At 50.9% G+C, this 19,234-nt stretch overlaps 2 long non-coding RNA genes across 3 annotated transcripts in view; both read left to right on the top strand.

Annotated features, from left to right (window-relative positions):
* LOC127475107 (uncharacterized) overlaps positions 1–10,127 on the top strand; it is a 49,886-nt gene extending 39,759 nt beyond the window's left edge. Inside the window, exons 4-5 of the long non-coding RNA XR_007906092.1 lie at positions 3,503–3,777; positions 10,031–10,127. This is a non-coding gene — a long non-coding RNA (uncharacterized LOC127475107). The remainder of the gene's footprint in view (positions 1–3,502; positions 3,778–10,030) is intronic.
* Positions 10,128–11,065: 938 nt separating this feature from the next.
* Positions 11,066–19,036, top strand: LOC127475105 (uncharacterized). 2 transcript variants are annotated; one of them, XR_007906089.1, is made up of 5 exons: positions 11,066–11,214; positions 15,335–15,420; positions 15,522–15,604; positions 16,561–17,429; positions 18,902–19,036. It is a non-coding gene; the product is annotated as an uncharacterized LOC127475105 (long non-coding RNA). The 2 variants fall into 2 exon arrangements; XR_007906088.1 differs by lacking the exon at positions 11,066–11,214 and adding an exon at positions 11,712–12,937.
* Positions 19,037–19,234: the final 198 nt, after the last annotated feature.

The raw sequence follows: 19,234 nt of genomic DNA, 5'->3' as shown, positions 1-19,234 counted from the left end.
ACTAAATCCCCAATCCAGCAAACTCCCCCAAAACCCTCCTTCACTGGAGAAAGATCTCCCAAAAGCACAGAATTGTTTAGGTTAGAAAAGCCCTCTGAAGTCATCGAGTCCAACCGTTCCCCAGCCCTGCCAAGGCCACCACTGACCACGTCCCCAAGTGCCACATCCACATGGCTTTTAAATCCCTCTAGAAATGGGGACTCCACCCCTGCCCTGAGCAGCCTGTTCCAAAGCTTGAAAACCCTTTCCATGAAGAAATCTTCCCCAGTATCCAGCCTAAACCTCCCCTGGCACAACTTGAGGCTGTTTCCTCTCTGTCCTGTCCCTCATTCCCTGGGAACAGAGCCTGACCCCACCTCTCCCCTGGCTCAACCCTCCTGTCAGGGAGTTGGAGAGAGAAAGAAGGTCCCCCCTGAGCCTCCTTTTCTCCTGGCATCTCTCAACATGTCTGGAATGACATTCCTCCTTTGGGGACAATAGTTTGGCCATGCAACAGTTTTTTTCAGTAGTTTCATTAGAGGTAGAAGGTGATGGTGGTGTCTGTGGCTGGAAGCTCCAAAGCAGACTTCCCTGTCCCTGCTCCTCTCTCTCTTCCCAAGGTGCTTCGTCAGGGTCCAGAGAAAATCAGATCAGATGAAATCCTATTTTGAGTGTCTCATGCCAGGTTTAATTCCTTGCTCTGTGTCTCTCTCTGGAAGGAGTCAAGTGTCCTTGACAGTACCTGTCCCCTCTGGAGAGATAATTCTTTTGTTCCTCCACTTGTTCCTGTACCCTCTGTCTCTCCTTTAGTCTGGCCCATTCCCTAAATGACCCAAAAATGCCCATGCTCCCTCACAACAGAAATAATAACAGGAGGCAAAGATTCCAGATGAACGTTGTTCTTCTGAAATCTTCATTTACAGTTAGTTTGCAGCAGAATTTTTTTAGGAAGAATAAATTTCCTGTAATGGGAGTGAGTCAGCATGGATGTATTGCAGGTAAATCATGTCAGACTAATTTGATCACTTATGCTAATGAAATAACTATCAGGCTGGATGGTATAAATCTATCTGGTTGCCCACAAGGCTTTAAGAAAATTTTGCCTGATGGATTATGGTCCAAACTCCCTCAGTGTAGGTTAAAATAATCTATTATTGAAAAGGGTAAAATACTGGGAGGAAGGCAGAGCCATGGCTTGAAGCTAAGGGTGAGTGTCACTGAGGAGGTGACCAGGGAGCAGATCCTCTGCTGGGGCTCTGTAGTATTTTTATTAAAGATTTACACAGCACCGCAGCATTTGGATCATTAAATTTGCAGATGATACAGAGCTAAAGGGATCAGGCAAGACTTACTGGCCTTTCTTTGCAGGGAAATTACTTTTTGGCAGTAAAATCTTGCTAAATTATGTAGGGAGACTCAGACCATGATCTTGACTGGACCCAGATGCTCCGTGGCAGTTGCAGAACTGGAGGTGCAAAGTGGGGTCTTTGCAGTGGAGATGGGGAGGTTTGTGCTGGAGGGTGTGGAGAGGGGGGAGGAATCACCAGCAAGAGGACACAGAGAGGGTTTTCCTTAATTTTTTACATTTTTTTAGAGTCCTTAAGATGCTCTCACCCTAAGCATTTGCCCAGCAGTGTTGGATAAGTGGGAGCAGCTTTCAGAGTGATGTGCTGACTGTGCTGCTGCAGTGACAGTGGTACCTCCACAGCTCTTCCAGCCACCCTGGGAAACAACGTGCAGGCTTTGGAAGATGTTCTATAAGTAGCAGCTGATTTGTCACATGAGACTCTGAGCAGGGGAAGAGTGAAAATAACAGGAGAGTGATTTTTCCTCTATTTTGGTCTCTGATTTAAATAAGCTCCTGAGGCAGAATTCGTTTCTGGGAGAAGAGTGAAGCTTTTGAATTGAGATTTCTGCCATGGGAGTGAACACCTGTATTTCAGAGCCAGTGTAGGTGTTTAAACCTGGCCAGTTACACTCACAGCAGACCCAGATACTCCCAATTTCTTCAGCATTGCGACACTGAAGTGCAAACCTTCAGACAGTGGTTATCATTAACAGAAGGGCAAAAATATTAAAATGTAACCCAGAAAATAAATCTGTTCCATAAATCAAAGGTAGAAGCGAAGATGAAATCTGAAATCCCTGTGTAGTGGGTATAACTCATTCCTACTGCCAGTTCAAAATCAACCATCACAGGGGAATTTAATGGTACCACTGTTTAGAGAAATTAGACTTGACATTGGCCAGGGACCTGTTATTGTGGTTGGGGAGGGTTTGCAATTGTTTGACACTCATTAGAAATCCCAGTAACCTGTTTAAGGGCAGGCAAATTCAGATTCCCTCTCTCCTTCCACAGTTACTCATCACACCACAGCCCTGTGCTAATTGGAAAATGACTGGGGGAGGAGCAGGTCTGGGCCAGGCTGTCCCTGGAGCAGGGAATGTGCTGGGGCTGGTCCCGCACAGCGTCTGGTCCGACACGACAGCCCAGGAAAAACCTGCAGGAAATGAACACCACCATGGCTTCCCAGATCCAAAATAATTATTCATCTGTAACGATCCCGGTAATTCCCTTATGGGAATTCAACTCTGTTTCCTTCAGGGCCTCCAGCAGAACACACAGTTCCCTACCTGAAACTCAGTCCTGGCTTTTTGTTGATTCAGAGCCTGCCAGTGAGTTAGAGAAGGTTTGCTGGTCCAAGCCACACTTCCAGGGAATGGACCTCTGAAAGCTCCCAGGCAACAGGGTAATCATGGAATCCCAGAATGTTTTGGGTTGGAGGGACCTAAAAGACTGTCTTGTTCCACCCCCTTCCATGGGCAGGGACACCTTCCACTATCCCAGGTCGCTCCAAGCCCCATCCAACCTGGCCTTGGACACTTCCAAGGGATGGGGAAGCCACAGCTTCTCTGGGCAACTGTGGGTAAGCTGTGAGCTCCAAGCCTACAACCTTCCACCTCTGGCTAGAGGGAATCTTGTTTAGCTAAACCAGAATGGAGTGGAATGGGGGAAAATTTAGCTAATTGGGCTGTGCAAGCTGTCTGGGAAACACCATGAGGTCCTGCAGGGAGACAGGCAGGTGCAGAGAGGCTTCCTAGAGCTCACACCTGCACGAGGAATCAGTGAGGTGTGACAGGAACAGATCTGGGGAGTGAAATGTTTGGTGCTGGTCCGCTGTGTGTGTTCTGGGGGGAATTCCTTGGGTTAGGTCTGGTCTGGCCCCGTGGCTTGGAGCATTCAGTAGCAGCTGGGTGTGTTGTGTGGGTCTCTGGAGCTCATCTTATGGCTGAAAGGAATCCAGTTCTGCAGCCTGGATGTGATTGCAGTAGAGGGAAGGTCAGGAGAGTCACCCCAAGGGGCTCCAGACTGAACCAAACACCGACACAGGCACAGAGGGGTCAGGGAGCTGGTCGGAGCAGCCTCTCAGTACTGCAAACAGCAGGTGAAAGTTAATCTGAGCATGCACAGCCTGGTTTATTGTTTTGATAACACATTCACTCTGAAATGCTGTTGTTCCAGGGAAGCAATACTGTGCAGTCAGGAAGTTGCTTGTTCCATGATTAGCATCGCTGCAGCTCCCGAGGGAAGGGATGGCACTGTCTGGGCAGACTTGGAACCTGCTGAGAGCACTTGCACCTGGTACTCCACCCAGGATCCAGTCTGCAAGTGGAAAAGTTACCACTGATGACTTGGAATTTAGGAGCCAAGAGCATCGAGTGAGGGCGGTGAGGAGTGGAGTTCACCCAGCAGCTGTTTCACGAGTGCCCAGCTTGGCTTGGCAGGAAGGTGAACAGGTAAGATCAGCTCCTTCAGTTTATTCTCTGCAATACACTCATTTTTCATCTAGGAAATACACCCCTTGTATCCCACTGCCCGAGTCCGTGAGTTCCCTGCATATCCAAGCAGCAGATGAATTGTGACAGTTCATCTTCCAAAAGCCCAGGGAGAGGTGGAAAAGGGACCCCTGTGTGTCGGGGCGATGATTGATCCCTGTTTATTTTTGCTCAGATGCCAGGCCGGGGTTTGAAATAGAAAAGCAGGATCCTGTTTTGTGGAGTAACTTTCGGAGGGGGCCCTGAAGGAGGAATGTAAGACAGGGCTGAGGAGATCAGACAGGAACGAGGAGAACAAAAGGCGGCACTGTTGGAGATGTGGGAGTTGGTGCTGGATGAAGCGGGGCCTCCCGCTGTTCGCGGCTCGCGGCTGCCGGGGCCAGGCTGGCATCCCTGAGCAGGGGGAAATGCAGGGAAGAGCTAATCTATCCAAACAGAAGGACAGACTTAGCTTGAGAAGATGAGCATGCTGAGCTGGTTTCTGCTCTGTTACACCCTGAAACCTCACTGATATCCGTGCAGCTCCCCAGCCGGAACTCGGAGCAGACGGGGGTTCTTTATGCATTTTCTCCAGAGCCAGACTGGTGAGGATTTGGTGAGGACTGGAGAAACTGATACTGAGATTTTCAGCTCGGCAGGAGGGAATCTGTGTTTGCTTAATTTGGGAAGAGACAGTCATATAACTTACAGTATGTGAGGCTTAGGCAGAAATATCCCCCGAGCATCGGGCAGAGTTCGAGGCAGCCAGGAAAAGTCTTTCAGGCTGCCCGAGCCGTTCCACAGCACTTCCTCCATTCCTTCAGGTACAAAGAGATGCCTGCTCCAAACAATCTGTGCAAGGACTAGACTCCAGTCTAGCAGTCCAGGGATTCCTACAGCCACATGTAGTCTAACCAACCACTTGGATAATTTTTCCGGAAGGTGAATTAAAGAGCATCTTCTGGAAAACACCAAACCCCATCATTTCACCTGGCTCCCTGGCAGACTCTTCCAGTGCTGCACAGCCTGCACAGCTGTTTCTGTCAGGTTTTTGCTTCAAGGTTAAATGTGCAATCACTGTTCCCCAAAGCCCTCTCCAGCAATTGCCATCCCCCGTATCAGTGCCTGTAGCAGTGACCAGATCCTGCCTCAGTCACATCCTGGACAAGCCAACAGCCTTGGGCTCCTTCAGGAGCCACAGGACAGCCTCCATTCCCCAGCTTTGCTGAGCTGCTCCTGTGTTTTCTCTTTCTCCATGAAGGAAAGAACTCAACCTGAAGGAAAGAACTCAGCCTGGAGCTGTGTGCCAGAAGGGATCATCCATTGTCCCTTCTAAACACCCAGGGATCAGAGTCCCCCCTTTGTGGCAGCTTTAGGGCTACAGCAGATCCCTGTGATGTTTTCCAAGTTCTTTTCCAAACAATTCCTTTCTGAGGCAGCATCCTGTGAGTGTAACCTGCATTTCTGGTTTCAGATGTCTTACCTTGCATTTGACTTTTTAAATCATGTTTCACTGGCACGTGGCCAAGTCTCAGTCATGTCAGATCCCAGTGTATTGATAGTCCAGTCCTGCTTCTTGTTCCCCTCCCACCAATCTTGTTGGCATCTGCAAACCTCCCCACAACAAGGATTTATACAGAGTCATTTAGATCATTGATAAAAATATTGAAGAGAACGGTACTGGGAGTTTCTCTCTCCTTTTATCCCAGGCATTTTTACCCAGTGTAATATTGCTGTATGTTTATTGAGTTGTGGCTATTGGAACATCCAGTAAATATGCCTTTGAAGAACAGCCAGTTTCCAGGAATGCTTTCCACCTTAAATATATATTCCCAGCCCATTCTGCTGGCAACTGAGGTTAAGGTTTGGGAAGCCAGAGGTGTTAAATGCATAGGTGTGTGTGTCACTGCTGGTGCCAGGTGTTTGCACAAGTGTAACCAGGTCATGCCCTGTGGGGTGGAGGCAGCTCATTGGTTTTTGGATCAGGAACTAACTCCTTGGCCTCCCAAGGTCCAGCAGAAGGGTTTCCCATGTGGACTGCAGCAGTTTCTGGGCTGAAGGTGGTGTTGTTTCAGAAGAGCTCCTGTTCCTGGCTTTATGAGGTGGCTGGGAGCTGATCTGGGCTGCAGCTCACCACAGTCGTGCACCTTTGCCTCATGCCATCGTGTGACAGCCAGGCTGGACACTGTCCTTGTGGGGGTGCCCACCTCAAAAACTCTTAATGCACATTTGGGATGTTTCTTTTCAGTTGCCAACCTGGCACTGAACCCGGCAGGGAGCAGGGCTGCTCTGATTGCCATGCAGTGAGGTGGATCTGCAGGCTTACCCAGAGCCAGTCCAGGTGTGCACAGGTCAGTGCATTCCCAGCACAGCAGTGCAGGCACCAGTGGGGCAGGAAGATTGCCACAAAATGATACCTTTGCCACCAACAACCCTTTTTATGGGTTGTTTAGGACCTCTAAAGGGTGCAGCCCAGGAGCTCATTTAGATCACAGGTTATGAGGTTACAAACCCAGGGAATTGTTTATAAATATCCCCTTCACCCTCTAAATCCCAAATCCCAGGCTTTGGGAAATGTGGGTGTTGTAGAATCTGGCTTCACACTGGCAGAGGTTTAGGTGGGATATGGGGAAGAAGTTCTTGGCTCTGAGGGTGGTGAGGCCCTGGCACAGGTTGCCCAGAGAAGCTGTGGCTGCCCCATCCCTGCAAGTGTCCAAGGCCAGGCTGGACAGGGCTTGGAGCAACCTGGGCTAGTGGAAGGTGTCCCTGCTCATGGCAGGGGGTGGAACAAGATGAGCTTTAAGGTCCTTTCAACCCAAACCAGTCTGTGATTCTGGGATTCCGTGATTTTGTGGTTCTAGGATTCTGTGATCTGCCCCTTTTGCAGCACTTCCCAAGAGGAGAGGTGTCACTGTTGGTGGTCAGGACAAGGACAGCTCTTGTGCCAGTAGCTGTGTGGCAAATCTCTATGCAGAAATGCATCCCAAAATCTCAGATCTGGCCAAATATCCCCAGGCTGGTACAGCAGAGCACGAAGGAAGTGGTTGATATTCAGAACTTGGTCTTTAGCTGCACAGGAGCTGAAAGCACGGGCATGTCTGTGCCTCTGGGAGAGAGGCCCGGGAATCAGGGCAGCCTTTGGCACAGGAACAGCAGCTGCCCCGTGCAGAGCTGGAGGCAGAACAGTCATTATGAGCAGGAGGTGACTTGGCCTTCACAGAGACACAGGAGCTGCTCTGGTTTGCAGAGCCTGGGTCTTGAGTCCTGATCTCACAGTGGGGTTGGCTGGGGAGCTTGGCACTGCCAGTGGGAAAAGGCCATGCAAAATAAACAAAACAGAGTCCCTTTGACAGGAATCAAGGAATTCTGACCGTACACAATATCATCCAACTGCTTCATTTCGGGGCTATTGCTCATGGCTTACAGGCAGGAGGAAATTAGGGAAGGCAGCTCCTGCTACACTCAGCTCAGTGTGGCCTGGGAAAGCCTTGGGCAGCCTATCCCCCATCCCTGTCTGCTTTTCATTATTGTTTTTATAGCCAGAAATAAGAGCTTTATTGGCTTTATTCATCTCCTGTCAGATGCCCAATCAACATCTGGCAACGCAGCAATTCCCAGAAAGTGCTGACCTAGTGAGAGCCAGCAGAGCAGGAGGTGCAGAGGAAGGTCTCCATCCCCCTTCCCATCCCTGACTGCCCTTTTAATTATCTTCCCAGCCAAAGTGGGATGTGTACCCTCACCTCACCCTTGCTGCCTGCCTGGAGTTCAGAACACCAGGCTTGTGGGATTTCCTGGGCTTGGAAGGCACCTGAAGAAACATCAGTATGGAAACAGGGGCAGAAGGAGCTGAGCAGGAGCCAGGGCATCCTAAAAACTGCTCCCGGGCTGGAGCCGGCCCATGAATGGGGAAGAGACTGGACAAAGGGATCAGAAAGGAGCTGATCCATTGCTTTGTGCAGGGCCTGGCCAGGGTCAGAGGGATGCACATGGCAGGGCAGAGGAGCTCAGCTCTCCCTTCTCCCCTTTGCCTTTGTTTGCATTTGCACAGGACTCAGAACTTAGGCATGAAAATACAGGGATTTTTGATAGTTTCCTGCAAGTCAGAGGATTTTAAGATCCAGCAGAAGATTGACTAGAGAGGGACCCATTTTTTTTACTTCAGTGCACATTGAACTCATAATAAAATCGGGTGTAACAAGCCAGAGGCAATTTCTGTTCCATTCAGAGATTAGCACGAGTTGTGGCTGCTCCAGCAGGTCCAGCAGGTTCCCTGTCAGATCCCTGGGCTCCCACACTGGATCTCTTGAGCCCCCTTTTCCCACATGGTCCCACCCTGACTGCTCCCGTGGGTGTGGGTGGCTTGGTTTGTGCTCAGTTGTGGTACCTGCCCTTCCACATCTTGGCTTTCCTTTGCTCCCTGTCTCCTACATTCCAGCTCCAGCCAGTTGGTCGGGGCAGTTCCTCCCCCTTCTCTGCCAGGATCTTCTCCCCACATTTTGGTCTGGTTTTGCTGCCTACCTCCATGGGAAGTTCCCTCCTGTTCCTGTGGCAATCCTGTCCCTCTGGTTGCTCTCCTGTCCTGTTCCAGCTGCTGCCCAGCTCTGTGAGTGCTCTCCTGCCCACAGATCCTCTGTGGGCTCTTTGGCCCCTCTGTGAGCCCTTCCCAAGCCTCCACACTGAGACACCATCTAACCAAGGCCACTTTGTGGCTTCAGCTGGTTTTGTCACCTTGTGCCTGAGGAGCCTTTGGTGCCTATCAGGAATAGAGCGGGTTCCCCCTTCCTCCTGCCCAGAAGTGGAGCTTCTGGGGGAGATGTAGCCAGGGCAGATAGTCTTTGTTACTCCATTGGAAAAGCTGTAACCCAGCATGGTCTTGGCTATTCCCCTGCCACGAAACAGAGACTCAGACCCTTGTAGCCCAACACGACGCTGGGTGCTGGGGGACTGGTCCCCTCCTGCCCATTTTTGGGATGTGCAGGCACCCCAGAGCTGGGTGTCATTGCTTGTTCCGTGCTCCAGACCCGCAGTGAGAGGTACAGCTCTCTTAGAGAAAGGGTCCCCCTGAACTGCCTCATCAGCTGCCCACTCATGTGAGCAAATGCCACCAGTGCGAGCCGAGGCGCCGCATTCCAGCCCATAATGCTCCTTTAAAGACATTTCAGCAGCTCAATTAAGTTTCCACTTGTGTGTTTTCTTTCTCCCCGCTTTGCTTTCATGGTCATTTAAAACAAATAAAGTGAGCAGAACACGGCAGCGTGATAACCACCCTTTAATTCCCTTCCCACGGGTCTCCCGATTATTTGGTGATTCAGCGGCAGCGGGGGGAACATTTACAGAGGGGAAGGCGGGAGCTTCCCACAGGGACACAGCTCGCAGCCCAGGGCCCCCGAGCCTCGGGGAGGAAGTACGTGCCTCGGGTTTTCCCTCTGAGCCCCGTGGATGTGGTGAATGCCGGGCAGAGCCGGGCCCTGCAAGAGCAGCGTCCCCGCTCTCAGTGCCCTCGTTGTTCTCGCATTGTGCGCTGGGGACGGGACCCGTGCTCGGGATGTATTTCACGCTTCTGTGCAAACACAATATGAGATGAAGAATTCATACCCTTGCACAAGGAGACCAGAGTGTATTTTCTCATAATAAGGAAAAGCAGCCAGATCAGAGCCTGCCAATTCCTGCCCCGTGCTCCCGCCTTCCCTTGGAACTTCAAACAAGCCTGTGCTTTTACACTGGCGCAGAGAAGTGTATTACGTTTTTTTAAAACCCAACACAAATCCTTTTGGATCTTTTTTTACATTATTCTCCCCACCTCTGTCTTGGTAGGTGACTTTTCCAGCCCTCCCCCACTTGGTCTGCTGGGTCTGAGTGGAGGTAAAGGAGAATTCCATGTGTTTTGTGTGTGTGAACAATTAATAGTGGTACTGTGTCTTGCTGGAAGAGGGTGTAAAACACACCCCAGGAGGGGAAAAGTAACCAGCCTGCTGAACACTCGTGAGCTTTTCCTGTCCTGTAGGCAAACACCGTGTGGGGGTTGGTTTGCTTATTCATCAGCTGCAGTAAATAACGGGCCTCACCTTGAGCTCTCCTTCAGCCACTTCTCCTCCTCAGCCCCCCGGCTGGCAAGGAAAGGGAATATTTACTGTCCTTTGGGTGACAGACTGAGGGTTTATAGCTGTTCACATTTTAGCTTTTGTTTCCTCCCTAAAAAGCTCTGTTTTGTTCTCTATGGCTTTGTTTTCCCCAGCACCTGAAGCTTCTTCTGGAGTGTCCAGCCTGACACAGAGACTGAACCCTGACGGTGTACTGAGCCCCTCATTCCCACATCCCAGCCAGGCACTGTGCATGGAGCAGGGCACATGCCCACTGTTCTGGGCAGGGCACAGGATCACCTGAGTCACTTCAGACATTTATAATCTGATCTGTGAGAGCAGCACTGTCAGCAGCTTTTCCTCCCCCTCTTGCAGTACCCAGAGACGTGTTCCCATCCCTGGGCACTTTGGAAGTCCCAACAAGCCACGAGTGGCCAAGACCTGCCGAAGCCTGTTGATCCAGACACTGGATTCCTAAAACCTTTGCTTTCCCCAACACCTTCATAAAGTGTCCTGAATTAAGGTGATTCAGGGAGCACATTTCCAGACTGTCAGAGAGCTGCATCCATCACTCCCCTGAACACGCACCAGATTGTTAATGCTCCAGGCCAAATACCACGTCTTTTTTAATGCCTACCAAATGCAGTGTGTGCTGCTGGCTTTATATTTATAATAATTATTACAGGAACGGCAGTACCCACATTCCTATAGGCTGAAAGTGGCCAGGAACAGACAAAAAAAATGATTCATTGTTCCAATTAATGCTGGAGCTCGCACCGGTGATTAATTAGCCTGGCGATAGTGCCATGCAAAAGATCAGGGTGAGAATTAATAGGGAGACACGTGCTGACTTTTAAGAGGGTTCCACCAGTGTTTGGTGCCCTTCCTTGGGCTGCCTCAGCCCGTTAATTAGAGGCACCGGCGCGGGCTCGCTCCGCACCGACAGACCCAACGGCCGGCGGGGCGGAATATTTATATGACAGTGTGCAGCAGAAAACTTCAGGACTAAATTCCCACCCAGGTCTCTAAATATAATTTTGAAATGTCAGAGGCACTGGGAAGAACGGCGGCGCCGCACGAGGTTGCTGTCAGGGAGAGGCAATAGTGTGCCAGATTTATACTGGGCTGAACAGGCAGGTGACTTTTCAGCTCCTGTGTTTCAGGGAGCCTGAAGTGCTCTGATGGACCTGTTCCACCCGGTGGGAGGCAGAGAATCCAGCGGGAACACGTGCTGCAGCCTCGTGCACCTCACTTGGATGGGTGAGATGGAGCAGGGGCAGCTCCCGAGAGCCTGCGAGTCCCCACGAGGCACAAACCACTCAAGCACCAGCCTTTGAAGGTGAGCCCTCTTGGCAAAGTTTCTCCTCCAGGTTTTATCCATCACTCCTTCTGCTGCCTCATTATCTTTCCCTTCTGCATATTGGTCCTCCCACCACCCCAATTCATTTTGCTATTGACTGGTTTGTAGGGATGGGGTGTAGCCAGTCCTGCCCCGGCTGAGCCCGAATCGCTGACGGGGCCGATCACTCTGATCACACATCAATCTGAGAGCACAGGCAAAGTTCCATCCTGCTGAATTAATTGTTAGGAGCTGCAACCCCAATGTCTTTGTAAATAAAATATTTTAATCTCATGGGGCCTGCCTGGAGAGAGGGGAATAAATACATCAATATGTAAATGGATCCACAAGAGGAGGCTGAACTGGGACTTTGCAAAACTGATAAAGCATCTTAGGAGACGTGTTGTCACTGCACTTCGTGCATATTCTGATGAAGCAGACAGAGAGGCTGGATCTGAGCCTGGGTTGGGGGGGGGGAAGAGGAAGGGAGGGAGGGAGTAGTGTGGGCACCAGCACACCGTGACTGAAATTCTTGTATGGATTGATTTGACTCAAATATATTCCGAGGCTCGTCTAATTGCTCCTTTAGTCCCAGGCTTTGATTTTCCTGTTGTTTTCACGTCCCTGTTGCTGAGTCTTTCCTGCATTTCAAGCAGCCTGGTTGGGGCAGACCAAGCTGCCCCTCTGTGTGACCAGGAGTCAGTACCTGTCCTTGCCGAGCCCTTCCACAGAGCCTCTGCAGCAAAGTGGGCACAAAGAGTGAAGGACAGTGAAGGTCAGGCTTTTGCTCGATCCTTGTTTTCTCTGTGTAACAGCCTTGGGGGTTCTCTTGGAAAACAAAGCCTGAAGCTTTTGGGACAGCTCGTTCATGATGGGCCCGTGCTGGTGTGACCCCCATGGGAGATCTGAGGGAGCTGGGGGAGAGCACTCTAGCAAAACATGAGCAGGAGAAGGTGCAGTGAGCAATTTGCTCGCGTGCATCCTGCAGGATCCTGCCTGGCTCTCCCTCCCCTCTCCTGCCCTGTGCCCTGTGCTGTGTTACCCCTTCCCAGGAATCGCCGCTCTCCGGCATCGCTGCCACATCCCACGGCACGAGTGGGAGCACAGAGGCTCTGCTCCCAAACAGCGGCTCACCTGCGCCGTATCAGGCAAGAGCAAACCTGTCACCCACCTCGGGCACCCGGGCGCTTCTCCCGTGATTTCCAGGGCGAGGCGAGCAGGAGAACCCTCCCACCGCGCTGCCCGGGGCGCTGCCTCCCTGTCCGCGGGCTCAGCTCCAGCCCTTGTTTTGCAGCGCGCACGTGGAATTTTATCACCTTCAACAATGGAATCTGTCACCTTCAAGCTGCCTTATTGTAATCTGGGGATTTGTGCCCCGGCCCTGTAACAGGGGCTGGGCTCCTGCCACAGAGCACCGCGTCCCTCCCTTTGCCATTGCTAACGCCTGTGGGCCGGCGGCGGGAACTTTAGGGACATATTTGGGCTTGTTTCCTCACCGGGATCAGATCTTTAATTGATCTGTCTTCTTTCCTTTCTCTCTCTTTGCCTCCTTCTGTCTCACGTGCATCTCAATCCCCGTCTTCTGATCTGCTTCACCACCCCCTCCGGCTCGGAGAATAAATCCCATCAGACCTGCGGTACAGCCAGGATGCAGGAGGGGATCTGGCATTTTAAAGAAGCATAACTACGTGTTTTAAACGATGGCACCTTCATGTTGCATCAGGTATAAAAGCACAGGTGTTTGAGTCATTGGCTGGTGGATCTTCTCTGTGAGAAAGCGATTTGCTAGTAAAGGGAGTGGTGCCTCCTCAGCAGACAGGGCTTGGATGTCACAGCCCTTCAAGTGGGCTATTGTGGGAGCCTCTTTGTGGGCAGTTTGGGAACCTGGGTAATAAATTAAGTTTGATTAATCTGCTTTAATGATCTGCTAAGATCAGAATACTTGCTGCATTTCTCTAGCTCCCATTGTAGCTGCATTTTTGCTTTAGGGGCTGAGCAGTTCCCTCTGAAATGCAGTTATGTGCATTTGCATATGCATTTGTATGGGCTAATTATAAACTCACCGTCAGCGCTGTGATCCTGCACAGCAAAAGGGTTGTCCCGTTTGGAAACGTCTGCTTTGGTGCAGAAATCAGAGGGATTTTTTTTGTAAAATCATTTGGCCACATCTTTGGGGCTTAGATTTTCAGTGAATAATCAATATCCGCAACAAAAGATTTAAACAAAAAAAAAGGTGTTCATTGAAGTTTCTCCGCAGGAAAAGATCGATAACATGTATTATTAAATATAAAGAGACTTATGTCTCGAGTTCCATCACACCACAGCTTATAATAACCCTTCAGAAGCTCGAAGCAGGGCTTTTTTTCATTAAACAAAACGTTGTGTTCCCCTGCTGCCTTCGTTCCAGCAGCATATTGGAGGGTGCCTGTGCCCAGCAGCTCTGGCCTGGAGGGCTGTGCTCACCCCTGCCTGTCGATGCCGTGGGTTATTTAATAAAAATGGAAATATTTATTTCCAAAGTGGATGTGTAAGGGGTGTCAGCATGTGAACAGTGGCAGGGAAGCATGTTTTCTGGGTGGCAGTTTTAAACATCTGCCTCCTGAGAATCTAAGCAGGACATGGGGACTTGGAGAGGGCCCTGGTGACTAGGAGTGCAGTTGGTGATGGTGCAGCTCATCCCCAAGTCTCCCGCATCCAGTGGTCCCAACACTGACCTGTCCCCTCTCTCTCCGTGCACTTGGACATTTTAGGGCATGACAGTGGTCTCTGGGACTGGGAGTACAAGGGTTTCCAGCACCACTGGCGAGGAGCTGGGGCAAACCCCTCATTGCTCTGCGTCCCTCCGTCGTTGGGTGTTCCAGGAGTGGGACTCGCAGGCCAGCGCCCCGAGGCAGCCAGGAAGGCTTGGAATAAAGAAATGCTTCAGTCCTGTTTTCATTCCCCATGGTCAAGTTCCAATATCCAAATTGGGATTACCAGAGTGAAATGCAGTTGGGTTTTGCCTCTGCCGACCTTCAGCAGCAGCTGTTCCAGCCCTGGGTCCTTGGAGAGCTCTGGGGATGCACCTCTGTGTGATGTGTCAGGCTGATATTCCTGCCTCCAGCCTGTCCTAAGCCAGGACTGACATACTCAACTGCAGAGGTTTTGTGACAAGCCCGTGGAAACCTTTTCTCCAGCACATACAGATTTGTTTTGCAGGGCAAAAATAAGCAGCAATGCAAATATCATTCTCTGTTTTGTTTCCCCTGTCTTTTTTCCCCCTTTGCTTCGGGAAAGCAGGAAGAGGCGAGGAAGGATTGACACCCTATCCCGCCCAGGGCCTTTGCTGAGGAGCCTGCTGGGAGCACTCCTGGGTGTTTCTCCCTAGGGAGGAGCTCTTTTCATTTTCTCGCTGCCTCGCAAGTCGCGCCGAGGTGCCTGGAGAAGGATTTGCTGCTTGCTTATGAAATCCATTCTCCCTCGAGGATCTGCTCTTTCCAGCTTGATAAACTTCTAATTCTTGCTGTCTAATAACACCGAGGGACTGTGTTTTGTGCCTCGATGAGGATTTTGTGATTGATGTTCATCGGCGCTTGCAGGAGACCAGTAACCTCATTTCATTTTTGACAGAACATCAGGACAAGAGCTCTGGCTCCTTCCCCCTTCTTGGTCAGGTATAAATGAAAGAGAAAGTGAAGTGGATCTCATCTGTCCAGATCTACTCTCTCACCGTGTTGCTCAACTGCTGACACTGTGTCTGCCCCACGTGGCTCACGGGCACGTGGTCAGAGGACACGCTCGGCTTATTTCTGCTATCGCTGTGTTATCTTGTTTTTATTCTTGGTTCTCTGCACTGTCTGGGATGTTTGGAAGGAGCTGCTGTAACTTGGCGTGGGAGTAGATGGCTTAAATATTACCTCACAGAGTCCATGTGAATTTAGAGTAGATAAGGATTGGACCCCAAATGGCTTTTTTAACCCATTCCTGTATTTTCTAGTTATTTCCCTCTGCTCTTTCTGATCTATTTCCATCAGATTTGAGATGTTTTATGCTTAGACCAACTTCATCTGTGATACCTGAACAGTTTCTACATGGCCAATAGAGAGATCTTGCACTTATGCACATGCATGTCCACACACAGGTACCCCCTCTGATGAAGGGCTTGTCAACATAAGAAATCCCAGAGGAAAAACGCCCACAATGAGGAATTCACAGAAAATACACCAGGTACTATTAACCAAGGTAGGCAGGTGATATCATTCACCAAACTGTGACACTGTTCTCATAGAGTAAATATCATTTCCCTTTAAAAATCGCTTTTCTTTTAGAGCACCTGTACTGAGAGGGAGAAGGTGGAGGAGCCTGTGTGCATACCCTGCTTCCCCTGCTGTTACACAGATTCTAAACACAGGTTTGGTTATTCCTACTATATGTTTATTTTTCCTCTCTGCTTTCTTCCTTTGAAGTACCTGCTTGTGTTCTCAATGAAGAACAGCTGAGAGATCAGGAAAATGGCTTAAGCATTCAGTGGGCTGGAAGCTGTTTGGATTTCAAACAGTGCCTGGGAGAGCTCTGCACAGTGCCTTGCTGCACAACCCTCCTTCTGTCACCGGCCGAGGTTGCCGTCCTTTGTTCCCTCCCTGTAACTCTCCAGAGCCTTCAAGGGAGGGAAAAGAAGGATGAAGGAGGTGACTTTAATTTCTCTTTTTTAAATCCCCCCAAGTCCTCCTTTAAAAAGCCACAACACAGCCCTTATGGGCCATCTGCCTTTATTTCTCTTGTGCTCCTTGGCTTTGTTTGTTCCTCTGTTTCCCCTCTGTGCCCCTTTGCAAACCTTGGATCCTCGGGAGCCATGAGCAGGACCCAAGTGCCACCCGAAGCTGCAGCTCCCCCTCTACAATCTGCCAAGGAGGAACTGCCCACGGGACACTCCAGCACAGCCTCTGGAGTTTCTAAAGCCATTTTTGTTCAGAAATTCCTGTTGTTGTTGTTCCTGCTGACCTCAGCGGGCTGTATCTTTTCCAAATGTTTCTGACGTTTCTCACAGGGTAATAATCTATTAATGTCACAGACAAGGATTCTGCTGACTTCAGTTTGGCTTCTGTTTCCCATTGGATGGGCTCCTCTCTTTATGGGGGAATGCCTCCAGCCAAAAAGAGAGGAAAAAAACCCCCAGCCCTGAGCTAAGTGAAACCAGGCCCGAAGGGAAGCGCGTTGCAGCCGCGTTGCCTCTCGCTGGCTTCTGTTCTGTGCTTGGGGATGTGCCAGACTCCAGTGCCTCCATGCTTTTGATTCCTGTTTATCCCCGGCAACATGATTGTCTATAATTATATATAATCTCCCCCTTGTTTACTCTTCTTCCTCCAGGTCTGAACACAAGCTCGATGGCAACTCTCAGCTCCGTCTGCCGGGGCTGCAGCTCCAACGCTCCTCACCATCCTCCACCTTCTCCTCCAAAGTAACAAAGCCATTGGATTTTCTCCCACCCCTTCCCCGCGCTCCCCCTCCCCCTCGCTGGCACCGGGGTTATTTATACAGAATGTGGAAACAATTTGCAGGAAAGTGAACAATGTAAGCGGGAGTGAGGGAAGGGAGACAAGTTTGTTGTGCACACTGAGAGCCCCAGCGGTGAAACGCTGCTTTTTGGGGGGCCGAGAGAACAGGCTGTTTTCCTTTCTTCCTTCTCCTCTATTTCACCATCTCCCTCAGCTCTTTCCATCTTGCCAGAGTCGGGTCCAAACCAGAGCAACCAGATCTGAGTGCGTGTTTTGGAGGAGGTTCAGGTTGGATCCCTCCCTGCATCCCAGCCCCGTGAGGCGGTGTCTGTGTACTTAATCCTCTCCGAGGTTCTGCTCTCCATCGTTGCTGCTCCTGGATTAGCATTAATGAGGAGCATGTGTGCTCAGAGGTCCCGCTCCAGGCCCCCAGAGCTGCAGCACTGGGTTTAGACACAGCTACTCCAAGGAACAGTTCAGCTGAAACAGAACCATTCCTGGGAGTGAACGAGGCAGGAACTTTTTGCAAAGTCTAATTTTGGTCTTTCTCCCCTCACCCACTGAGTATTACATTTTCAGGACATCCCAGCACCTTGCTGGCTCCACTGTGAGTGTCTGGGAATCAGGGAGTTTACCTGAGTTCTGCTGGGGCTGAGGAAGCTGAACCAGCACTGACTCAGCACTCAGAGCAGATCTGGGATCTTCAGCTGGCACTCTGCACCATGAAGTCCTCAAAAAGAGGTAATCCCAACCCACACACCATTTGGGGAAGGGCCATTGGTGTTGCAGAGCCAAGGGAATGTTATCCTGGGTTGTTGGGGCAGAGCAGCTGCCTTGGCCACAGTGGGTGCCTCAGCCACTCCTCCCCTCCCAGGAGATGCAGCCTCCCTTCCCAACAGCCTCCAGACTTGGGATGGGATCTGTGCAGTTGTGCTGAGCTGGTAGGGCAGGGCCAGGGAGTTGCCAAGTGGGACAGCAGTTCCTCCCTAAACTGGGCACATTCCTGGCTGAGAACTGGTGCAGCAGATCCACTGTGATCCGCTGGCAGAGGGACAGGTGGAAGGAACATGTGGAGGGCTTTTCCTCCCTGAGAATCCATCCTCTCCACATTCCAGTTCTTCCTGCTCCTCCTCAGTCATTGTCCACACACAGAGGGTGAAGTTTCTGTGGGTGTTTGTTTGTGACATGCCCCATCTGCGCTCCCACATGGAGTGGCAGGGATCTCTGGCCAGGATGGCCCTTCCAGAGCCCCTGGCACAGCAGAGACCATTCCAAATGCTGCTGCCGCTCCTTTAGCCAGTTCTTGGCTGGAATAACAACTCCAGGTGTGAAGGGCAGAACGAGAGGGAGCAAACACACTTTGGCCACCGATGTTTTGTGATTGGGGCAGTTCAGCTCTTTGGGCTCTTTTGATTTTCACTGACTGAGAAGGGCCCAGGAACAGCAACAACTTCTGTTTTCTTTCCCCAGCCAGACACCAACACTGCACTGGGAGGCTGCAGCTGGGAGCAGGCAGGACTGGGACGCAGCAGTGCAGGGCTGGGGCCCAACAGAGCCGTGGGGATCCCGGTTCCCACTCCAGCCACACCATGTCCGTGATCCACAACCTGTCTGCTTCCCATTGCCTGGCAGGAGCCTGGCAGTGTCTGCAGCCTGCCCAGACATGCTGCACACTGTGCTTGGCTGTCTGGCAAAGAGCTGGGATACGGAGAGTGCTTTGAATCCATCAGCTTCTGGAGAGAGAAGCCTCCCCAGTGCCTGTGGCAGCCCTTGCAGGCCCAGGCTGTGAGGACAGCACCTCTGGGTTGCAGGGCAATCTCTGGGCACCCCACTGAAGGCCTCAGGGCATGCAGACATTCCCAATCTCTTTCTGACTCCCAAGGGTCCTCCCTGACTCCTGGAAAAATGTAGCCTTGAGTTAAACTGTGTGGAGAGCTCGCATTAGCAGCACAGGTTTGGGCAAAGTGGAGGCTTGTAGCTCCTGTAGAGACCTTAAACTGCAGAGACCAGAGGGATCATGGTAATTTCAGGGAAGCTTGGTAATTTCAGGAATGCTTGTGCTTTTCCCCTTCTGGTTCTAAATGTTCAAATTCTCGTGAAAATATGAGAAAAACTGTCCTTGGAATGGCTGTGCAGCTAAAAACATCACTGGCTTTTTGGAATTTCCTCTTTCATCTGGTTCTTTTTTTTTTTTTTTTTTTAATTATTTGTAGGGTCTTTAGATGAGAACAGATTTGTATTCCTCTCTTCCTGCTGCTCACTTTACCACCTGAAATCCTCGGCTGCTCCTTGCAGTTCCCACCCCAACGGCGAGCGATATCCCGAAGGAGCGTTGGAGCTCCAGGTGAGGGGAGGCAACAGCAGCAGATGGGCTTGTAAACAGCAGAGCTCTGGCTCTGCCACAGAGGCCCTGTTGGAGCGGGGAGGAGCAGGATGGTCGGTAAACACGGAGCCGTTTTCATTGTCTGGGCTGCAATGTGTCCGTGTGGGGAGGGGAGGGCGGTGCCGGCACAGCGGCCCTCGAGTCCTGGCACAGTCAGCCCTTC

The sequence above is a fragment of the Manacus candei genome, unplaced genomic scaffold (assembly GCF_025592945.1).
Source record: "Manacus candei isolate 608988 ecotype Guabito, Panama unplaced genomic scaffold, ASM2559294v1 h1tg000046l, whole genome shotgun sequence".
NCBI classification, from domain to species: Eukaryota; Metazoa; Chordata; class Aves; order Passeriformes; family Pipridae; genus Manacus; species Manacus candei.
Note: the sequence above shows the minus strand (reverse complement) of the source record. Positions and strands in the feature narration are given on the sequence as shown.